Below are 24,254 nucleotides of genomic sequence, written 5' to 3'. Positions count from 1 at the left end.
TGATGATATCAAAAATGGCATCACAAATAAAATGATTAGCATGTTGAAGCAAACGAACAATGCTAGACAAATCAGGATCCATTTCCTGTTGCGCTAAACTTTCCAACCAAAAAGTTGATGCAGCTGCAACATCAGCCAAAGAAATTGCAGGCCTGAGAAGATGACCAGAATATAAATAGGATTTCCTTAGATAAGTATCAAGTTTCCTATCTAAAGGATCTTTAAAGGAAGTACTATCTTCCATAGGAATAGTAGTATGTTTAGCAAGCGTAAAAATAGCCCCATCAACTTTAAGGATCTTTTCCCAAAACTCTAATCTAACTGCTGGCAAAGGATATGATTATTTAAACCTTGAAGAAGGAATAAAAGAAGTACCAGGCCTATTCCATTCCTTAGAAATCATATCAGAAATAGCATCAGGAACTGGAAAAACCTCAGGAGGTTTATAAACAGAATTTAAACGTTTACTAGTTTTAACATCAAGAGGACTAGTTTCCTCAATATCCAATGTAATCAACACTTCTTTTAACAAAGAACAAATATACTCCATTTTAAATAAATACATAGATTTGTCAGTGTCAACAGCTGAGGAAGGATCTTCTGAATCAGATAGATCTTCATCAGAGCAGGATAATTCATTATGTTGTCGGTCATTTTGAAATTTCATCAACTTTATGAGAAGTTTTAAAAGACCTTTTAACGTTTATTAGAAGGCGGGATGGCAGACAAAGACTTCTGAATTGAATCAGCAATAACAACTTTTAAATTCACAGGTATATCTTGTACATTAGATGTTGAAGGAACAACAGGCAATGTACTATTACTGATGGGCACATTCTCTGCATGTAAAAGTTTATCATGACAACTATTACAAACCACAGCTGGAGAAATAATCTCCACAAGTTTACAACAAATACACTTAGCTTTGGTAGAACTATTATCAGGCAGCAGGGTTCCAACAGTGGTTTCTGAGACAGGATCAGATTGAGACATCTTGCAAATGTAAGAGAAAAAACAACATATAAAGCAAAATTATCAATTTCCTTATATGGCAGTTTCAGGAATGGGAAAAAAAATGCAAACAGAATAGCCCTCTGATAGAGAAAAAAAGATGAGGCATATAGGAATGGGGTTTTAAATAATGAAAATATTTGGCGCCAAGTATGACGCACAACGCAAACAGAATTTTTTTGGCGCTAACAACATCCGGAAATGACACACTCGCGTCATTGAAGATGCAACCTTGTGAAAGGAACTCGGCGTCGACTAAGACGCCGGAAAAAAAGAATTTTGCGTCATCAAACATAACTTTGCGCCAAAAAATCTTGCGCCAAGACTGACACAATATACTTTGGCATTTTGCACCCTCGCAAGCCTAATCTTGCCCACGAAATGTTATGAAAAACAGTCAATTTGAAAAAAGACTAAACCCCTGGTAAGAACTAAAATTTCCTAAAAAAAATGCTTTTCCCAAATATGAAACTGACAGTCTGCAAAAGGAAATATACATAAACCTGACTCATGGCAAATATAAGTACAATACATATATTTAGAACTTTATATTAATACATAAAGTGCCAAACCATAGCTGAGAGTGTCTTAAGTAATGAAAACATACTTACCGAAAGACACCCATCCACATATAGCAGATAGCCAAACCAGTACTGAAACGGTTATCAGTAGAGGTAATGGAATATGAGAGTATATCCTCGATCTGAATAAGGGAGGTAGGAGATGAATCTCTACGACCGATAACAGAGAACCTATGAAATAGATCTCCAGTGAGGAAAACCATTGCATTCAATAGGTGATACTCCCTTCACATTCCTCTGACATTCACTGTACTCTGAGAGGAATCGGACTTCAAAATGCTGAGAAGCGCATATCAACGTAGAATCTAAGCACAAGCTTACTTCACCACCTCCATAGGAGGCAAAGTTTGTAAAACTGAATTGTGGGGGTGGTGAGGAGTGTATTTATAGGTGTTTTGGAAACTTTGCCCCTCCTGGTAGGATTGTATATCCCATTCGTCACTAGCTCATGGACTCTTGCCAATTACATGAAAGAATGTTTATTTTTGTATTAGAAAAACCTGGTTGTGCTCATTAAAGCCATTACCTGTTGTTCTCAAGAACATGCTCATGAAAATTGGCTGAGCCTGCCAATGTTATCTTTATCTAGTTAGTTACTGAAATTTAATAGCTGGGGAATGGGGCTCACTGAGCACCACTAGCTATTCCATATACAAAAATCTCTCATAATGGAAGTTTAATGAGTGTTAATGTTTGCATAGCTTTTCTACAGATAATGGGCCAGATTACGAGTGGAGCGCTAACAGCGATAAGGGGTTTATCGAGGGTGTTTGCGTGCATTGGGTTTTTTGCTCGTATTACAAGTAGAAAGTAAATGCGATCAATTATACATATATAAACACATACATACATATGTACACATATATAGACATACTGAGTATATATATATATATATATATATATATATTCACCAGAGTAAACCTTACCCAGTTACCCCATATTAAGCAGACATAATAAAGATACAGGATAACCTCCTTCCCAAATGTAACACTGCAACAACTACAAAAGTTTGGTCAAATACTGATACATTTTAATTAGGGCACATAAAATAAAAATTAACAGAGCCTACAACTGGGATCCCTGTATAAAGAACATTAAACCTAATTAGACAGTGAGAATAGTATATCGTCCCAAAGAGGAGATTACTGGGATATTCTTTCTTGGAATAATTAACAAATCTCAACTGTGCTGATGCCAAGTTGTAGCATATAGTTGCCAATTATTAATAACTGTATCCATGGGAACAGTCCTTATAAATAATGCTTGTTCATAGCATCTCCTCAATTAAGGTGTCAGTGTTCCTTGATAATTGACAGGGATTTTGTACCAAAATAATCCCTCCTCTCTGTTTATATACTTGAATATTAAAGCGGAATACAGAGCTAATGTTGGTCCTCCTATAGATCAACCTCACCGCTCCACAGTTTAGAAGAGATGGGGACTTACCAGCTCCAACTTCATAACAGGCAGGCACCAAGGAATCGTCATGCCACTGATCCGGCTCTCACATTAGCTGCCTTCCCGAATCCACCAGTGGCTGAACACCGTGCAGGATTGCGTCCCCTATATTTCTGAAGTATGCTCTGTCCTAAAAACCACCGCTAAGTACCAGTGTTTACTCTCCAAGTTTGTCCTCCACACAGAGAGGAATTGTAGCTCAGATCGAGGCTGTAACGCTATTGCTAGCTCATAGCATAGTCACCAGCATATGCTACACGTGTCTCACCCCACAGCTGATTGCACACAGGGCTTTTATTTGGTAAATATATATATATATATATATATATATATATATATATATATATATATATATATATATATATATAGTATCTCACAAAAGTGAGTACACCCCTCACATTTTTGTAAATATTTTATTATATCTTTACATGTGACAACACTGCAAAAATTACACTTTACTACAATGTAAAGTAGTTAGTGCACAGCCTGTATAACAGTGTAAATTTGCTGTCCCCTCAAAATAACTCAACACACAGCCATTAATGTCTAAACCGTTGGCAACAAATGTGAGTACACCCCTAAGTGGAAATGTCCAAATTGGGCCCAAAGTGTCAATATTTTGTGTGGCCACCATTATTTTTCAGCACTGCCCTAACCCTCTTGGGCATGAAGTTCACCAGAGCTTCACAGGTTGCCACTGGAGTCCTCTTCCACTCCTCCATGATGACATCACAGAACTGGTGGATGTTAGAGACCTTGCGCTCCCCCACCTTCCGTTTGAGTATGCCCCACAGATGCTCAATAGGTTTTAGGTCTGGAGACATGCTTGGCCAGTCCATCACCTTTAACCTCAGCTTCTTTATCACGGCAGTGGTCGTCTTGGAGGTGTGATTGAGGTTGTTATCATGTTGGAATACTGCCCTGTTGTGGCCCAGTCTCGAAGCAAGGGGATCATGCTCTGCTTCAGTATGTCACAGTACATGTTGGCATTAATGGTTCCCTCAATGAACTGTAGCTCCCCAGCAGCACTCATGCAGGCACAGACCATGACACTCCCACCACCATGATTGACTGTAGGCAAGACACACTTGTCTTTGTACTCCTCACCTGGTTGCTGCCACACACGCTTGACACTATCTGAACCAAATAAGTTTATCTTGGTCTCATCGGACCACAGGACATGGTTCCAGTAATCCATGTCCTTAGTCTGCTTGTCTTCAGCAAACTGTTTGTGGGCTTTCTTGTGCATCATCTTTAGAAGAGGCTTGCTTCTGGGACAACAGCCATGCAGACCAATTTGATGCAGTGTGCGGCGTATGGTCTGAGCACTGACAGGCTGACCCCCACCCCTTCAACCTCTGCAGCAATGCTGGCAGCACTCATACGTCTATTTCCCAAAGACAACCTCTGGATATGACGCTGAGCACGTGCACTCAACTTCTTTGGTCGGCCATGGTGAGTCCTGTTCTGAGTGGAACCTGTCCTGTGAAACCACTGTATGGTCTTGCCCACCGTGCTGCAGCTCAGTTTCAGGGTCTTGGCAATCTTCTTATAGCCTAGGCCATCTTTATGTAGAGCAACAATTCTTTTTTTCAGATCCTCAGAGAGTTATTTGCCGTGAGGTGCCATGTTGAACTTCCAGTGACCAGTATGAGAGAGTGTGAGAGCGATAACACCCAAATTTAACACACCTGCTCCCCATTCACACCTGAGACCTTGTAACACCTAACGAGTGACATGATACTGGGGGGGGGGGGAATAGCTATTTGGGCCCAATTTGGACATTTCAACTTAGGGGTGTACTCACTTGGTTGCCAACTGTTTTGACATTAATGGCTGTGTGTTGTTATTTTGGAGGGGACAGGCAAATTTACACTGTTATACAGGCTGTACACTCACTACTTTACATTGTAGCAAATTTTAGATTACATCGTCCCCTTTAAGTAAGAAACTTGCAAACTGGAAAGTCCCCCAGGTTTCCAAAAGCCAATATACCAAGCTCTGCTTCCTTTTAAATAATATAACTCATTAAAAAAGCACTTTTTCTGAAATGTGCAAGTATTAAGTGCATTTGTCTTTCTTATACATACTATATAACTTTTTTTTTTTTTTTATATATTTTATGTTTCCTGTTAATAATCCAAAAATTCTAATAACATCTATGTACCATATAAATGTGACTAAATATGTTAATGGTTTGGAGAAAATACATAATAGATATCCATAGTGGCTTAAATTACACCTATTTGTCGTGAGTATAATGATGATATTTGTATAACCGAGCCGGTGTAATGTTATGGCGCACTAGGCCATGCACAGCATATTAGTGTATGCTACTGAAACTGATAGCTTTGTTGTAAGCATTTTTGCTAAAACAAGCCTATTGTAATTATTGTAAACCTATTACTATTAAAAAATGAAATGTGTTCATGCTTATTTCAATTTAGACTATTATTTTCCTTTAAGGGACACTGAACCCAATTTTTTTCCTTTCGTGATTCAGATAGAGCATGCAATTTTAAGCAACTTTCTAATTTACCTCCTATTATCAATTTTTCTTCGTTCTCTTGCTATATTTATTTGAAAAAGAAGGCATCTAAGCTATTTTTCGGTTCAGAACCCTGGACAGCACTTGTTATTGGTGGGTGAATTTATCCACCAATCAGCAAGAACCACCCAATTGTTGCTCCACTAAAAATGGCGTCAGCATCTAAACTTACATTCTTGCATTTCAAATAAAGATGCCAAGAGAAATGAAGACAATTTGATAATAGGAGAAAATTAGAAAGCTGCTTAAAATTGCATGCTCTATCTGAATCACGAAAGAAACAATTTTGGTTCAGTGTCCTTTTAAGTAAGAGCCTTGAAACCTGCAAAGTTACTATGTTTCTAAAAGCACCGTGCGAAGCTCTGCTTCCTTTAAAATATACAATTATAACTTTTTTTCTGAAATGCGCAACTATTATGTGTATTATCTTTTTATACTATACTACAAGGCTGGACTGGGACCAAAAATAGGCCCAGTCAAATGGTAGAGAAGCACACTGCCCCTTTTCTTATTTAACTATACCCCAAAACTGACAGGTATAATGTTTGATTTTCAAAAATACTTAAAGTTCTGTACCTCTTTCTGTGCCTGTATTTTGTAAATTGGTTGTCACATTAATAGTAAAAAAGTGAAATGTAATAAAAAAAAAAAGATATAATAAAAAAAAGAGCTATTGAAGTTCAAATTTAAATAAATGATTAATCACTTATTGCTCCTGATGCTGTTGCAGCCACACAAAATAACAGGCACCTGAGCACTTGTCATTATCACATGTCGGCTGAGCTATCAAATATTATATTACAAGTCCATGGTAAAAAAAGAAAATAATGCAAACTGTAATTTTTTTATCCTGCTCAATAATATCAATGGGTAGCGCGGCTCATTGTTGTGTTGCGTGAGTTATGTGTTTAGCGTGTTGAAGTGATAGAGCTACAATAAACGTATATAAAAACACAAGTAAAATATATTAAATAAAGTATGTCACTCATATTTATACATATTAAAAGTAAAATATATATTTTTTTATTAAAATAAATGTTTAAAAAGTGATTTAAAGAGAAAAAGAGATGGTATATGACAAGGTGTTGTACCGGGAAGGGCTCAAAGGTGTATATGTATTTGTGTGGATTTGTATGTGTGTAATTACCTACGTGTATGTGTACATATGTGCTCACACACATACACATATGTTCAATACAGAAAACAACAGAAGTGAATACATCCCTGTGCAATATCTCTTAAATGTCAAATGATTCAAAAATGGTATCACCTCTCAATAATTGTATTCTCTCTAAGTTGACAAGTATAGTATTTCCGCTTATGAATAATCAGAAACAAACACTTGTACACACACACACACATTATATATATATACCATATCCCTTTAAAAAAAAAAAAACTTTAAAATCACTTAAAATATTTTTATTATTAAAATATGTATAAGGTCAGAAAACCTTATTTGCCTAAGGTTTATCCACTAACTTATCCCAACACAATGGCTTTAAAGGGACACTAAACCCACATTTTTTTCTTTCATGATTCAGATAGAGCATGCAATTTTAAGCAACTTTCTAATTTACTTCTATTATCAAATTCTATTCATTTTCTTGCTATCTTTATTTGAAAAATCAGCAATGTAAGCTTTAGTAGGGGGGAGATTTAATAAGCAGTGGATGCTGCTTTTCCACGCAAAGTTTCCTGCTCGCTGGAAACAGAAGTTAAGCAGCAGTCGCAAGACCGCTGCTACCTTAACTTGTCTGCCACCTTTTAGGTCGGCGGGGTGCATCATCCCGATCCAATCGGGATTATTGACACCCCCTGCTAGCGGCCGATTGGCCACGATTGTGCAGGGGGCAGCATTGCACAAACATTTCACTAGAAATGCTTGTGGAATGTTAAATGCGGACAGTGTATGGTGTCGGCATTTAGTGAGGTTGGGCATCCACTCGCCTCTTGATAAATTGACCCCCCAGGATTGTTTGTGTTTAATAAGAGACAAAGCTGTGACACTTCAACCTCGAAAGAGAGATAAGCACATCTGCCTAAGCTAAGCTATGTGGTGGGAGCATGTTTAACAAAACAAATGCTGAGCTAAACAGATAAAGATGTTCCCTGTAACAGCATAACATCTGAAGACTTAGTTTTAGCATAATATCAGTTTAGTATTAGTTCAGAACGGCTGAATAGATACAAAATGGAGGCAGGTTGGTTATACATTCATTATACCACCAAGCCCCTATCCAGAGCGCTGACTCAAAAATGGGCCGGCTCTTTAAGTTTACATTCCCCGTATTTTCAAATAAAGATAGCAAGATAACGAAAAATTGAAAATAGGAGTAAATTAGAAAGGCGCTTAAAATTGCATGCTCTATCTGAATCATGAAAGAAAAAAAAAATTGGGTTTAGTATCCCTTTAAATACTTTGCTTGTGAATCCAGTATAGGTTTAACAGCAGTGTGTGAGGTATCTGAAGAACTAGCAAACTGTATATGCAGCTGTTTTAAAAACTTAAATTACTTATCAGCATTATAGGATGTAGAATGTCTTTAAATTATACACTTATTCACAATAATCTGCAGGAATGTTGTTTTGAAGTCCAAAATTAGGTGCGTATTTATCATTTGACATCTCCATTATAAAGGCCTCTACTTGTTTACATGGTATGGCATGAGAACTTTATCAATTATATTTGTGAATTTTCTAAAGCATATATGATATACTGTATATGCTGTTATCAAACTCTTACAGGTAATATTCTTGGTTAGACTTACTTTACACTGATCCAGTGGAGAGTCTTCAGTTTCTTGATAAACCACACTGAATGCAATGCTTTTAGTATCTGACGAGAACACCCAACTTATGGTACAGCCTGATTCCAATACAGTAATAGGAATGATGCTGTATGTACCGGATTTGATAAAAAGTTCCCTGTTGCTTTCACCAAAATGTAATATCTCCTCCACAGTCAAAGGTAATTTAACCTAAGAAAATAAAATAGCAGTTAGTGTAAGATTTTATATTTGTTTGCCAAAATTTTCCGTTCATTATTCAGATAGCGAATACAATTTTAAACAACTTTCCAATTTACCTTCTATTTACCATTATTGAAGAAGCAGCAATGCACTACTGGGAGCTGAAGCATGAGAATGAGGCTCCCATTGGAGGCTATGAAAGTGCGCTCTTGTGAGCACGATGCTTCCGTGCAATGAGAATGGTATTACTAAGTTGAGGGCAAATATTGCTTTAGCTGAAGCGATATCTTGCGCTCAACTTAAAATCTAGCCCTTTATATACAAAATACTCAAATTAAATCCAGAAATGACACAGAATAAATTGCATTTCCTGAAATCTGAGCGTATCTGCGCAGATGAAATTCCATTTTAAAAGGATGGTATATATTAATTGTATTTGGATCTTTAGAAAGATTCATATGCCGCAATCTGTGTATGCCTATATAAGTACTTATTTGCATAGACATCTTCATAAAGGTAACCAAATTAGAAGTCAGTTTGGATAGTAATTAAATTCTTGCAAGTTATGCCCAAAAGAAAAATGAGTGCAGATAAAGTCAATAGCAAAAAAATGAGAGTAAGGGGTCGATTTAACAATTAGCAGATGCTGCAATCTACCCCCATAGTTTCAGTTTCCGCTTGAAACATAAGTTAAGAAGCAGCGGCCCTTAACTCGTCCACCACCTCTGAGGTGGCGGACAGCAAATCAGCCCGATGGTTTGATTGACACCCCCCTGCTAGCGGGCGATTGGCCGAGAATGTGCAGGGGCAGTATTGCACAAGCATTTCACTAGAAATGCTTGTGCAAAGATAAATGCCAAACAGCATATGCTGTCGGCATTTATCAATGTGCGGTGGACTTGATCTGCTACAGCGGATCATGTCCCGCCCACACAATGATAATTCAGCCCCATAATGTGTAATTAACATTTACATAGACATCTTCCTAAAGGTAAATCAAATCAATTGGATAGTGAGTGAATTGTTGCAGGTTATGCCAAGTGAACATGGGTGAAAAGCCAATAACAAAGATGAGAATGAATGTATAAGATGAAAATTGTAGAAGTACACTTACTGGTAAATTAAATGTGATCAATCTTAAATTATAAGTAAAAACTGGTGAGAAGAAACATGAAATAAAGAAAGAGGGATGAGAGTGAATGTGTGAAAATGAAACATGAATTTTAATTATAGCTGTGGTTAATTATAACCAGAGATACACTGTGGACAATAAATATTTACTTAGATTAACTAAGTACATGAAGCAACCAAAAGAGACAAAGGGAGACCACAGTTGTAAAAATGCAACAAAGTGCTATATCATTTATCAAGACAGAAAGAGAAAGGAAACAATATCAAATACTGTTTATATTCCAAAATTTAAAATAGCTTATTTGGCTTTGGGCCAAGCTGTACACAGCTAGTGCAATTTAAAGGGACAGTCTAGTCATATTATGATTCAGATAGGGCATGTCATTTTAAACAATTTTCCCATTTACTTTTCTCACCAATTTTGCTTTGTTCTCTAGGTATTTTTTAGTTGAAAGCTAAAACATAGGAGGCTAATTTGCTAATTTATAAGTCCTTGAAGGCCCGCCTCTTATCTCAGGGCATTTTGACAGTTTTTCACTACTAGAGTTCATGTGTGTCATATAGATAACACTGTGCTCACGCACGTGAGTTTCTAGGAGCCAGCACTGATTGGCTAAAATGCAAGTCTGTCAAATTAACTGAAATAAGGGGGAAGTCTACAGAGGCTTAGATACAAGTTAATCACTAGAGGTAAAAAGCACCTGTGGATCGCGGAATGGAGATCGCGTAACGCAACCCCATTGATGTCTATGAGGAAAAGAAAGTTAAGTTTAAATCTAACACCCTAACATTAACCTCTAGTCTAAACACCCGAAATCCACCACTCCCCGACATTGTCGACACTAAATAAAGTGATTCAGGGGTTAATAAGTTTAATATAGTGTTTTGCGATGTGGGAGGGTGGCGGTATTATGGGGTTAATAGGTAGTTTATGGGTGATAGGGTTATAGTTGTTTGCGATGTGGGTGGGGGGGGCGGTGGTTAATAGGGTTTATTTAGGTGTCGGCGATGTCAGGGGCGTGGATTAGGGTTAATAACTATTCATTAGTGTCAGGGAGCGCGGAATAGGGGTTAATAATTATATTTAGTGTTGGCGATGTCGGGGAGCGGCGTATTAGGGGGTTATAGGTTTATTCAATAGTCGTGTTGTGGATGGGCGGCAGATTAGGGGTTAATACCAGGACCGAAACCGTCAGACCAATTTTTATCTCATGGCATAACACCCTGTTTGGAGTCTGCTGCTGATATGTTTTGTCTGTTTTTAGATGTTTTTGAAATAAAATAGTTTTTTATATCTGCGCAAGTGGCTGAATGTATTGGATCCCTTTTGTTCTTTCATGTTTAATATAGTGTTTGCGATGCGGGAGGGTGGCAGTTTAGGGGTTAATAGGTAGTTTATGGATGTTAGTGTACTTTGTAATATTTTAGTTACAAGTTTTTTGTTTCGCAAAATCCATAACTACTGGTCCTCAGAAGCATTTTAGCCTGACATACCTGTATATGGCGCTATGGAAAATCCGCACTCAAACATAATTTTTTTAAAGCGGAATGGACGTGCGTTTACAGGCTAAAACGCTTGCGGTATAGCTTATACTGCTGCGACTTGTAATATACGTTATTGGCCATTCCAGCGTAATGGCCAATTTTTAAGCGCTAATAGCCATAATGCAAAACTCGTAATCTAGCCGATAGTAGGTAAATCGCTTAACTATTTCTATTTTGTAATTAAGGGAGTAATAGGATCATTTAAAGGGACAGTATACACCAATTTTCATATAAGACTGCATGTAATAGACACTACTATAAAGAATAATATGCAAGATACTAATATAAAAATCCAGTATAAAACCGTTAGCAGACACTCCCCCCCCTCCCCCTTCTTTTGCCTATGAAACGACTCTTTACACAAACAGGAGCAAGCTGGAGTAGGTATTTGTTGGTAATCTCCTAAAACTTTGGGGCTGGCTAGGAGTCTGAAAATCAGAGCAATGTTATTTAAAAATAAGCAAACTATACATTTAAACCCCCCCCCCCCAAAAAAAAAAACTGTATGGGCTATATAATGAATCATCTACAAAACATTTATGCAAAAGAAAAATCTAGTGTATAATGTACCTTTAAAGGGCCACTGTAAGTAAATATTTTCTATGCCTGTTACTAACTAACTACCCCAAATACGCTTTTTATCAATAGCATTTCATTAACATATCTCTACCGTATATCAGAAATCTTGGCTGCAAATTTAATTGTTTTCCAAACCCACTCCGTGGGTATCCTTTGCTCTGTACCAATCCGTTTACAATACCTAGTTTCAAAATGGCGCTTTAAACACAAAGTTATTGGTTTAAGTATTTTGAACATGCAGTGCTGAAAATAGTGGGCAGGATAACGTGACATCATCGGCGAATAAAAGATATAACTTTTAGAACGTTATGAAACTTCGTTTTGGAGAAAATATAGGTCAGTAGGTTTTAATTAATGTTTATTAACTTTAATATGTTAGTTGTTTAGCTTAAAAATTATAACAGAAAGTAATCCTTTAACTCTGTGAACAGACAAGTTTGCTTTATACTTTGTTGTATGTGTGTGATTATGGTGATATGATTGCACACCCTTACTTAAAGGGACACTAAACCCAAATTTTTTCTTTAATGGATTCAGATGGAACATGCAATTTTAAGCAACTTTCTAATTTACTCCTATTATCAATTTTTCTTATAAATTCCTACTTTTTAAATAAAGATAGCTAGAGAACGAATAAAAATTGATAGTAGGAGTAAATTAGGAAGTAGCTTAAAATTGCATGATCTATCTGAATCATTAAAGACAAAATTTGGGTTTAGTATCCCTTTAAACTACTTTACAAAACACCTATATTTAAATAGCTATTCCTCTCCCTTTGTCTTGTCATATTGCAATTTATATTTTGGTATTACCTTTTTAGGATTATTTCAGTAGTTATATATGATAAATATTTGTATAATTGCTAATTATCTAATTTCCTATGATGTGATTTTAACTTGCGCTAGCTGTGTACAGCTTGGCCCAATGCCAAATAAACTATTTTAAATTTTGGAATATAAACTGTATTCTATATTGTTTCCTTTCTCTTTCTGTCTTGATAAAAGACATTGAAATAAAAGCACCAATACATCTGATTTTGATAAATGAACTGATCTTGATCCCAAGAATGACTGAATGGACTCCATCTTGAAATAGGTAACATACATGTTCTTCAACAGTTTCAAGCTCAAAGATTACTGAAAGTGGTTATTTTAAAGTGTTTGAATTAAATTTAACTTCTAACAATCTTATAGTAAGGAAACAGCATGACATAACTTTCATGAGCAATTATGAGGTTTGCTGCTTGTAACAATGGGCCACATGTCTTAAACTGCGTATGGAAAAGGATCTCAACTTCAGAACTTGTCTGCATGGCTTTGCGGCATACAGGCAGCTGACCCTGTTTGTCTGCTGCCCTATGTACCATTACACACTTAAGTGAGCGTGTAATACTGCCACTTTCCTCATGCAACCAATAGCGAGAAAGAAGGGCCTGTCAGTCACCCCTGAGTGAGCAATTTTTTGTTGATTCTCATCGCCAATTTAGAGATGGCAAAGAATGTAAGAAGCAGGAAGCAGGTTTGTATGAGCTAATCTGCCCCTCAAGGGTTACGAAGCAGCTTACACTGTTTAGTACTTAGAGCCCAATGTGTTAGTACATATGTTTTCTTAAATGCATCGAAACACACAGCATTTTATATTCCAACATGATTACAGACCTAGAGAAACATGCTGCATCAAAAGGTTATTTTAACCATTCAATTTTACATTATAATGGACATGATGGCTTGATATATTACCTGATAACTTATTTTTTTTTCATTATGGCGAGCGCCCACAAGATCATCACGTGGAATTACACACCAGTCTACTAGGAGGATACAAAATCACCACTAGATACTACTAGATCTTTAATCTCACCCACTCTTGAAGAATCCCTCAGTAACATGTATAGCCCAAGTAGAGGAGGTAAACTAGAAAAGCAGGACAGAACAAGTAGGACAAATGAAACTGTACAGGATAAGACACTCGGGCCTCGTGAAGGTTATCAAAAAAATAAATTAATTTTATCATCAGGTAAACATAAATGTTGTTTTCTTTCATAAGATGGTGAGAATTACACTACTAGCAGCTAGCTGAACACATCTAGTTAGCCAATCACAAGAGACAAATGTGTGCAGGAGGCACCAATCAGCAGCTAGCTCCCACTAGTGTAGGGTATGCGCGTATTCTTTTTCAACAAAGGATAACAAGAGAATGAATCACATTTGAAAATGGAAGTAAATTTAGAAATGTCTTAAAATTACACACTCTATCTGAATCATGCAAGTTTAATTATGACTTTCCTATCCCTTTAATATAAAGTCCCTGATAAGAAAGCTAAGGGTTAATCCTGTACAAAGTGTTATAAAAACAATGCAAAATGCAATCCAAGGAGAGTGAAATAAAACAAAATTTATTCTTACTTGATAAATTTATTTATTTCCGGATATGGTGCGTCCACAACGTCATCAATTACTAGTAGGAATATCACTCCTGGCCAGCAGGAGGATTCAAAGAGCACCACATCAAAGCTGTTAAGTATCACTCCCCTACCCATAATCCCCAGCCATTCGACCGAAGGGAAATGGAAAAAGGAATAACACAAAGGTGTAGAGGTGTCTGAGGTTTAGTAAAAAAATAACTGTCTTACAAAAAAAGGGTGGGGTTGTGGACTCACCATATCCGGAAATAAATAAATTTACCAAGTAAGCATAAATTTTGTTTTCTTTCCTAAGAGATGATGAGTCCACGATGTCATCAATTACTAGTGGGAACCAATATACCTAAGCTAGAGGACACAGATGACTAGGGTGGGAGAACAAGACAGGTAGACCTAAACAGAAGGCACCACCGCTTGAAGAAACTTTCTCCCAAAAGAGGCCTCAGCCGAGGCAAAAGTATCAAATATATCAAATTTTAAAAAAGTGCAGAGAGGACCAAGTTGCAGCCTTGTAAATCTGTTCCACAGAAGCTACATTTTAAAAGCACAAGAAGAGGAGACAGCCATTGTGGAATAAGCTGCAATTCTCTCAAGAGGCTGCTGACCAAACAGTCTCATAAGCAAAACGAGTTATACTTCTCAACCAGAGAGAAAGAGAAGTAATAGTCTCTTTCTGACCCTTATTCTATCCAGAGAAAACAAACAAACAGGGCAGAAGACTGGTAAAAATCCTTAGTCACCTGTAAATAGAATTTTAGAGCATCCACAACATCCAGATTGTGCAACAAATGTTCCTTATGAGAATAAGGATTAGGACATAGGGAAGGAACAACAATTTCCTGATTAATATTTCTATCTGAAACCACTTTGGGAAGAAAACTTAACCTAGTACGAAAAAAAAAACGCCTTATTAGCATGAAAGATAAGGTAAGGCAAATCACACTACAAGGCCGAGAGTTCCAAAACTCTCAGAGCAGAAGAAACAAAAACCTTCCAAGATAATAACTTAATATCAATGGAAGCAATGGCTCAAACGGAGCCTGTTGTAAAACTTAAAGAACAAGGATAGACTCCAAGGAGGAAGCAACAGACTTAAACACAGGCCTGATTCTGACCAGGGCCTGACAAAAAGATTACACATCTGGCACATCCGCCAGACACTAGTGTAAAAAAAAAGATACTGACTGACAAACCCTTCTCTAGACCTACCTGGAGAAAGGACAACATCTAGGAATCCTGACCCTACTTCCAAGAGTAGCCCTCGGATTCACACCAATAAAGATATGAACGCCATATCATATGGAAAAAGTTACCAGTAACAGACTTGCAAGCCTGAATCGAGGTCTCAAAACGTTCAATCTCCAAGCACAAAACTTCAGAGAAAACGAAATTTGAATGAAGGAATGGACCCTGAATTAGAAGGTCCTTCTTAAGAAACAACCTCCAAGGTGGAAGAAATGACAGCTCTACTAGGTCAGCATACCAGATCCTGCAAGACTATCTATCAGGGCAGCCTACTAATCTCTAGACCCTTAAACGTACCTTGGAAGCTTGGCATACTGCCATCTGATCCAACTCCAGCACCCCCCATTTGAGAGTTAAACTGGAGAACACCTCCAGAAGGAGCGCCTACTCACCGGATGAAATGTCTGACTGCTTAAAAAGTCCACTCCCAGTATCCACTCCTGGAATATGGATAGCAGATAGACAGCAGTTGTGAGTGTCCGCCCACTGAACAATCCACGCCACCTCCATCATAGCTAAGGAGTTCCTTCCAGGTGGTTGAAGAAAACCACTGAGGTGAAATTGTCCAACTAGAACGAGATAAACCGGACTAAAGACAACTGAGGCCAAACCATCAGAGCATTGAATATCGCCTTCAACTTAAAAAAAATTCTGTGAGCCGTGGCCAGGCCAAAGGGAAGAGCCACAAACTGAAAGTGTTTGATCGAAAGGCAAATCTCAGGAACTCCAGGTCTATGGTCATCATGAATGCCCCTCGTGGACCAAAGGAAAAATGGAACCAATGGTTTCAATTTTGAAGGATGGAACCCAGAGGAAACTTGTTGAGACACTTTAGAACTAGAATAGGACAAAGAGTTCCCTCTTTTTCTGAACCACGAACAGAATGAATATAATCCTAGACCCTGTTCCCTAACAGGAACTGGGAACTGAAAAAGAGAAGCATTGGAATCAGAAAATGTAAAAATACTCCAAACTTTATTAGACACAATAGGCTGTCAGTATATGGTTGGGTTATAACACAATATATTTAACAATCTCTCTTTAAATTAAACCCTTAATCAATATGCATATACTAGAAACCATAAAATTAATATAAATTCCTGAATTCTTTTTATTAGTTGATATCTATAAACACATTGAAATATATTTGTAGGAACCAGAGTAGGAGTCAATACTATACATGTTTAAAACTATTAAAATATGCTATGCAAAGTTCATAAAAGTTTACCTTTAAAATTAGCCTTATTCACAATAGCCTTTCATTCAATTAACACAATGAGATTCCAAGATATTCAGCTACTAACATTCAATAATGCACTCAGCTATTTAGCTACAATTGATTCTAATACAATTCTAATTAGGACACTAAAAGTACATATATTCTTAATGTAAACAGTTACTTTAAATGTCCATTTATTTAAACTGGAACAAATTCTTTGTTACTTATAATTAAAACCAATTCTAAGATATATATATATATATATATATATATATATAATATATATATATATTTTTTTTTTTTTTTTTTGCAAAGATAAACAACTTAAAATTTAGGATTAGTTTAAAATATACAGGCTATGATATACGCTAAAATACAAACTGCTCTCTTTAATCTATTACTTACAATTTGACGATGGTCTTACCAATTACCTTAGTTTAAAATATTTTTAAAAAAATTATAATAGCCATACATCACCAGTTTTAACCAAATTGTAGTTCAATCTCCCAAAACTTCTTTGTTTATCCATTTCGTCTCAGAATACCAAAATTGAGTTTTTGCATGTGGAAAAGAAGGTAGCTACTTAGCCTTTTTGTAACTGTAGGTAACGCAGCCAAGTTTTTATCAGTCACAGTTTTTTGCACACAGACAGCCTCCTTCTTTTTCTATGCTTGGGGTTTTGATCATCTGATATTACCCCACCCCTTTTTGTTTGTAACATCACTGACGAATTGGATAGCCCTTACGGATCCTTGCCCCTTCTAATTGGACAACCTGGGATATATGGTTGTTAGGGGAAAATGCATCTTTGTTAGCAACCAATTGTCTTTTGGTTGTAATTCTTGCATCGCAACACCGGGTTTTGGCCATCGGGGGCAGCATGACAAACAACACAGCAATACATTTAATCATTTCTAACATTTAAAAATATTTCTTTAAAATGTGTAATAAATGCCATAATTTCTTTACATTAATAATTTACATGTTCAAATGTATTGTACTGTCACATTATTCCTTCTGATTATTTTAATATGAAACATCAGTATTCTTTTTAATATCATATTACATGAAAGTAATTTATACTGCTAACTATTCCAAAAATTCATAGCATTTAAAATCCTGATGTATATTCATATAAAAACCACAGCATATTTCATATTCAGTACTGCACTGCATCCCAACATGAATATAATATATTTTATATTTCTAATAAATCCCTGAATGCATGAATCTTGTCTATGGTCCATATTCATAGGACATCTTGTTATTATATGTCTGAAAAATATAGAGATACAGAGGTTATTATTCCATACAGATTAATATTGCATATCTGTATATCTCTCTTTGAGAGGATAAAATATTCAGGATATAATTTAAAATATGAAATAGATATGTACTTATTAGATGCTTGGAATGAAAGAGATAATTGTTAGAATGCTCATTTTAAATCCTAAAACATTCTATGCTTCCAAAATATATGTATACATACATACATTCATTTCTATGCAGTGTTTAAAATTATACAAAAATCCAGCAGATTATAGATTGTCATATAGTTATTTAAATTTTCAGGCTGCATAAATTTTTTTTTTGAATTCAAGTAGTTACACTATAACATGTGTCTTTGCTGGTCAACTTTCATTGCTTCAGTTACCCAGCAGGGATCATTTTACAAGTAGTTGTAAAAAGTTATAATTTCTTGAACATGTTTGTAGCTTCAAATATACTCACAGACGGATTGGCTACACCTTGGGCAGGAAACCCATATATGGGCATGTACTTTTGAGGCTCCATCATGCTAATTTCCATTTTCTTGAAATTGTGAGCATCTCATTAAGCCTCAAAGACAGATCCCAGACACCCCCGTCCCCACTCACTGTATGGGGTCATCTATCTGACAATCTATCCTTCTTTAAAATTACCTTTATGATTCATCCTGTGTAACCAAAAACAGTGGGGCTAAATTTCACACAGTGCCATTTGAAGTTTTTAGAAATTAAATGAATTATTTGATGTACACAGCCACAGATCTATTAAATAATAATAAGTATACCTGTGTATATCATCTAATAATATTTCAAATACCTTGACAAGGCTAAAAAATTGCCAATACAGGATACAGAAATCACAGGACTAAAAGATCCTACGCGTTTCGGCAGGTGCAGTAATGATAGATCTAATTAGACACAATGCAATGCTGACTTAAAAGGTAACCCCTTCACAGCTATTGGCAGAAAATGTAAGTAAAAAACACTCCCACTTATTCCCTTTTATACCTTAAAGGCATATACAGTGATAGTAAATAACAAATACAGACATATGTGAATACCTGATGTAAATAACTGAATATAAGAATTGTTTAGATAATAAACCTAACTGAATGTAATACTATCTAAAAACATATGAAGGTAAAAAAAATATAATAAATAAATAGCAGCCATTAGGGACTCATATTTCTAGTTCACATGACAGGTAAATAGTACTAGTATAAGTAAGGATAAAGAACAGGGAATGGGAAGGTCAGGGAGGGTTAATGAGCACTCATTCCTATTTTAAATGGTAATTATGTAGAGAAAAAATATATTAGAAATTATAGGAGTATATGCAGTCATAACTGCTAAAGTAGGGTAATAAGTTTATTAAAAAACTAATTTTATTTACAAATAAATTAAAATAAGGTTTGTAATAAATATTACTTGATAAGGAAGGAACACCTATTCCTCTTGTAAATACCAAAAAACCTATTCCAGACTGGGAGCGTGGAGAGCAAGATGCACAGTTCAGCCACCCCCCTGTATTCCTGTCCGATAACCAGATACGTCGGCGTCAGGGGGCGGCTGAGACTGTGTTCAGACCAGAGGCTCACAGAACTAGGAAAAAATATGCCACACTACGCGTTTCGGCCATAGCAAAGCGGCCTTTCTAAATGTGTAGAAAAAATGACAAGCCAAACGCCGCTTGTTGGTACGCCTTATATATCCTAAGTGGTTAAATAGAGACCAATCATCTTCTGGTGGCGCTACACATCCCCTTCTAGACACCTCCCCTTGAATGCGTGTCATAGAGGGCAAAGTCTAAAGGGATATAATGATAGGTAATGACTACCTCAGACATATCCAATCAACATTTAAAAGAGCCAAACCAGACCGATCAATACGGTCTGATACACTTATAGCCTGTGGAGTTATATTTTTGGAATGAAGTGAAACCTAAGCTTATAAGGATTAAGGAGTAACTAAAGCGGCAAACTAGAATCAACTCAGAAGTGTACCCAGATAAGCCTAAAGTCCCGGTCACTTTTAGTTAAATGAAATATCCCTGTATACATCGTAACTTGACAACATGTTATCGAGATACTAGTCTGAAGGGACTGATGTTCTATTTACACATACATAAATTAGGTGCTTTACAGACGTTATCATAATATGAACACTGAGCCTTAAGTGTCCACTATGTACATTAGGAAAAATCATTTTAATTTAGCAGTTTTATGGGGATCAGTAAAATCGATTAAACAGTATTTATCCCATACATAGTAAAATATTTCCTAACATAATAATATAAGACCTGTGTATATACTAAGCATCTATAAGGATGGTAGGAGACTTTAAACTGAATTAGTGGATACCATCTAATACTTTAATAAAGATGGAACTTGCTACTTAATGCTAAAAAGTAAGACAAAATACATTGTGCAATATTATATACCACTTTTATATATACGATATAAGTAGTACAAATTGCTAAGTGGTGTACTGTGTATCATTACATACATCAAGTAGAAGAAATACCGTACTAATGCGTTCAGAAGGTGTCTCCAATATATCCAGTATATATCTATAATTACATAATAGTAATAAGCATATGTAGATAACTGTTTCTGGGTGCACTTGAGAGTCAAAAAGATGGAAAGACTATATATGTAAGAGTGATTGATAGTATGTATATGTGTTATTAACCCATCATATATCCTGAACTCTTACAAAAACACCCAAAAATTATTATTTTCATTCATGCCGTGAAGCATGACAGAATTCAAATTAAAAATCCACCTTGCTTCGCTTTTTAATAAAGCTTGTTCCACATCTCCTCCTCTAATTCCCATACGAAGAGTTTCCAAGCCCCAACATTTAAAATTACTTGTTTTGCCACCATGGTACTGTAGAAAATGTTGTGCCACGCTTGTTATTTGTTTTCCTTTTTCCACATCCTTAGCAGCATTTCTGATATTGCTTAAATGTTCCGTCATTCTTATTCCCATACTTCTGGTTGTCATCCCTACATATATTAGGTCACAACTGTAAGATACACAATATATTACATTAGAAGTTTTACATGTGATATGATTAGATATTGTCCATTTATTATGGAATCTATCAATCATAGTTTTCTTCTTTATCATGTAGGTGCATACTTTGCAATTGCCGCAGGCTATTGAGCCTTTATATAAAGGTGCCTTTTTGGCATTTCTGTTAAAGTGACTTGAGGTTAGGCAATCACTAAGATTACTGGCTCTCCTATATGTCATCTGCGGTTTATTAGGGATAATAGACTGAAGTTGCTCATCAGCTTGTAAAATGTGCCAATGTTTTTGTAAAATATTTGAAACTTGGTTACTCTGATTAGTATATGTGGAAATAAATCTAAGGGTTGAGGAATGTTCCTTAATTTTAGTTTTAGGGATTAACAGCTCTTGTCTGTTTTTATTTAAAGCAATCTGGTAAGCTCTCTTAAGAGACTTTTTAGAATAGCCTCTCAAAATGAGTCTATTTCTTAAATTCCATGCCATTTTATTGAAAGATTCCAGAGATTAACTGTTTCTACGTATCCTCAAATACTCACCAATTGGCAGTCCCCATAACTGTCCCACATGTTTGTAAATAAAATCTACCATCAAATGTAAAATAATTATGTCCCAACACAAATTCCAATAAGTTCATAATAAATTGTTTAACTTCAATAGACATTAGTAAATTTTTTTGGAGAAAGTGGGAAACTGCTTTACATCCCCAATGTCTCTCAATGCTGGTATAAAGTGATTCAACGTCACATGTAACTAATGTTGAATTAGGGGTGATGATAAGCGTCTCTATCTTATTTAAAACATGCATAGTGTCTCTCGTATGTGAGGGTAGGGAGTCTACAATATGGCATAATCATGCATCCACGTATTTACTAGCTTTTTCTGTCAGGGAATCATTGCCTGATACAATTGGCCTTCCCGGTGGGCATGCTAGATTCTTATGGACTTTTGGCAATAAATACAATGTTGCCACTTTGGGTTGTTTAACTTCCAAAAATGTAAGTTCTTTCTTATCAATAATTCCTTCAAGAGCTGCAGAATTAATTAAAGTGGTATACTTTTTAAGGAAAGCTTCAGTGGGATTCCCAAACAAGGTTTTATAGTTCCTCTGATTATTCAACTGTTTTCTGGCTTCCTCCACATACATTTGTATAGACCACAATACAATATTCCCCACCCTTGTCACTGAGTTTTATCTGAATATCAGTCCACTGAGTCATAGTTTTTGGAGCTAGTTTTTCTTCTCTGGACAGATTAGAGTATTGGATATTACATTTATTAGATAATGTCAATATATCTTTACATACAAGATCTAAAAAGGTCAGAGTATTGTAAGATGTACTAGGTGGGGGTATAAAGTGTGACTTAGTTTGTAGTATACTACACCAGTTAGTGTCAAGGGTCAAGCTTTCTTGGTTTACATAATTTGAATCACCTATAAGAGCAATTAAGTCATTAATAGCTGCGATATCATTAGTATCTAAACCCACAGTCTCTAAATCAGAGGAAAAATATTTCTTAAGTAGCACCTTGCGGGTAAATAAATGGACGTCTTTTATAGTCTCAAACTTGTCAAAATGAGTTGTAGGTACAAAAGACAAACCTTTTTTGAGGACAGAGATTTGTGTATCAGTGAGTTTTTTTTGTCAGAGAGGTTAATTATATTTAATTCTTTCTGATTTGTTTCTTCTTGGTTAGGGATTTCTGATTGAAATTGACCTGTTTTCTGGTTCTGGGTCTGTTTTCCCCTGCCTCTTCGGGTTCTCCGCCTAAAGGGACAGTTGCATTACTACCATGGGGTGTAATCCTATTGCATAGGATGGGTTTAGGTCTTACGTCATCATCATAATTGTCAGCATCAGTGGTGTTACAGTCTTTATCTGGAAAGTCAGAGTCAGAACTCATATTTTATTAATATTCCACATATACACTGATTTATTGGCATAGTCAGTTAGATCTCTTTCTATCTTTTTTTCTTTTTTTATCCGATATGAATTTGGCAAATCTTTCTACTTCTTCCTTGGTTTTGACATGATTCATTTGACTCATGTAATTTTAATTCTACACTGATCTTTCTAATTTCTTCAGTTATCACATTCAATTTATCCATCTTGTGCTCTATAAGGTATCCAATTAATTTAAAAGAGCACTCAGAGAGGGCATCCTCCCATTTAACTTTAAATGCTGGCTTTAAGTCTTGAAATGTAGGGAATAGTTTTAGTCGTAGGCCTCTAGGTATTACCTTATTGTCAGTGTAGAAATTAAACATACCAATATTCCATTGTCTTTTTATTTGTCTTTTTCAGATTTTTTTAAGATTTTTTTTAGAGATTTAAGCCATTCCCCAACTTGTTCATTGTTTAAAGTATTTTTGTGTTTCAAATCAACTGTTAAATTCTTTATATCCTCTGACCACCAAAGCATCTCTGCCCCCACATCAAAGGTTGTCATTGTTCAAAATTTGTAAATGAAGCTAAATCACGTGCTCTAATAATGGAATGTGGTTTGCACACTCTAAATTGGTAATGGAAAGAAAATATTGGCACTGTGATAAAAATATCTATAGGAAATAAAGAATATAATAATCCTTGGTGCTACCCCTCAAATGAGCATAAGTATAAGTAAGGATAAAGAACAGGGAATGGGAAGGACAGGGAGGGTTAATGAGCACTCATTCCTATTTTAAATGGTAATTATGTAGAGAAAAACTATTTTAGAAATTATAGGAGTATATGCAGTAATAACTGCTAAAGTAGGGTAATAAGTTTATTAAAAAACAAATTTTATTTACAAATATATTAAAACAAGGTTTGTAATAAATATTACTTGATAAGGAAGGAACACCTATTCCTCTTGTGAATACCTAAAAACCTATTCCAGACTGGGAGTGTGGAGAGCAAGATGCACAGTTCAGCCACCCCCCTGTATTCCTGTCCGATAACCAGATATGTCGGCGTCAGGGGCGACTGAGACTGTGTTCAGACCAGAGGCTCACAGAACTAGGAAAAAATATGCCACATACGCGTTTCGGCCGTAGCAAAGTGGCCTTTCTCAATGTGTAGTAAAAATGATAAGCCAAACGCCGCTCGTGATACGCCTTATATATCCTAAGTGGTTAAGTAGAGACCAATCATCTTCTGGTGGCGCTACACCTAGACACCTCCCCTTGAATGCGTGTCATAGAGGGCAAAGTCTAAGGTAAATAGTACTGTCAGGGGACCTGTGAATAGCATTAAATAA

The sequence above is a fragment of the Bombina bombina genome, chromosome 5, assembly GCF_027579735.1.
Source record: "Bombina bombina isolate aBomBom1 chromosome 5, aBomBom1.pri, whole genome shotgun sequence".
NCBI classification, from domain to species: domain Eukaryota; kingdom Metazoa; phylum Chordata; class Amphibia; order Anura; family Bombinatoridae; genus Bombina; species Bombina bombina.
This window is presented reverse-complemented; position numbering follows the sequence as displayed.